Below are 661 nucleotides of genomic sequence, written 5' to 3' on the forward strand. Positions count from 1 at the left end.
TTTTCAGCAGCCCTCCTACGTCCCCATCCTTTCACCACAGAACATGACTCAGTCCTGTCACTCTTCTGCTTAAAACCCCACAGTGGCAAATCCCACTGCCCTTGGGGTGACGGGCCAGTCTTCACCACGGCCTCCGGGCCTGTATCACCGCCAGCAATTTGCACCCCCAGAGCACACTTGCCTCCTCTCTGCCTAGGACTAACTCCTCCTCATCCTTGGAGAAAGGCCTCAGCACCCTTCCTTTGCCCCCCGTTTTTCTTCCTTCAATGAGAGATGGATGTTTAATATATTGTCTTTCCGCAGACTATCACCCAATCGGAAGGTGAGCAGAAACCAGGCCAGTTTGTTCTCCATTTTATCTCCCGGCTCCTAGCACAGGGCCAGGCATACAGAGGTGCTCCACTGGGTTTGCGGGTTATGACTTATAAGCGTAAAGGCAGGAGGTTGGTCATCAGCCCCGGGCGGCACAGCCGGTGCCCGAGAGCCCGCGCCCTGAAGTCCGGCAGCTTCGGGCCAAACTTTGATCAGAGTCCGAGGGGCTCGCGCAGGGCCAGGCGACGTCGATCTTCGGGGCCGTCAGTTTCACGGTGGGGAGTGGGGGTGGGGTTCCCACCCGTTAGCGGACGGGAGGCGGAGGGGGAAGGCGGACGGGGAGTGCCCG

This window comes from Myotis brandtii, unplaced genomic scaffold (assembly GCF_000412655.1).
Source record: "Myotis brandtii unplaced genomic scaffold, ASM41265v1 scaffold735, whole genome shotgun sequence".
Taxonomy (NCBI): Eukaryota; Metazoa; Chordata; class Mammalia; order Chiroptera; family Vespertilionidae; genus Myotis; species Myotis brandtii.